The sequence below is a fragment of the Pteropus vampyrus genome, unplaced genomic scaffold, assembly GCF_000151845.1.
Source record: "Pteropus vampyrus isolate Shadow unplaced genomic scaffold, Pvam_2.0 Scaffold245, whole genome shotgun sequence".
Lineage (NCBI taxonomy): Eukaryota > Metazoa > Chordata > Mammalia > Chiroptera > Pteropodidae > Pteropus > Pteropus vampyrus.
Genome location: NW_011889026.1, coordinates 482,370 through 483,050, shown reverse-complemented (window position 1 = coordinate 483,050; position 681 = coordinate 482,370).

The window sequence follows — 681 nt, the reverse complement described above, 5'->3', positions numbered from 1 at the left end:
ACCACGTTGCCCACCGTCCTTGAACCAGAGCCCAGCTCTGCGCCCACTTCAGTGGCTGGCTGCCTGCCCCACAGGAAACCCCTTCAGGTGACAGCCGTCTGTCTTCCTGACCTGGACCACCCTCGGATCCAAGGAAGTGTTCGACCCTGCTGATGCATGCGGCCGCAGCTCTGCTTAGCCAAGAAGCACCACACCTGTCCCGCTGCCCCATCCCCTTAGCAACGTCTCCTGGGACTAGGGTGACTAGTCCCCAGTTCCCCAGTTCCCGGTAAGCTGGGCTAGCACTGGCTTAATAGTCTAGGCAGACAAACCTTTGCCTTGGGGTCTGCTCCCGAAGAAGCCAACCAAAGGCAGCGATAGAGCCGAGCGTTTGCTCCCAGCAGTACACGCTTTCTTGGTAGTCAAAGCGCTTTCGGGTCAGCCTGCCCATGGGAGGAGGGCCGGGGAGAGGCCTGGGAGAGGAAGGGCACGTTCGGGTGTCCCTCACGCGTCAGTCATGCCTGGACACCCCCAGTCTAGTTGAGGAACAAGCCATTGTTCGAATACGTGAATTTGGAGGCAGTTCCTGAAAGACATAATAAAGGCCTTTGCGGGTTTATCTTTTTGGGTGAAACGTTCTGAAATGATAAAATCGTGTTAACGTCGACAGTATCGGTCTTGATCCTCATGAGCTGTGTGGCT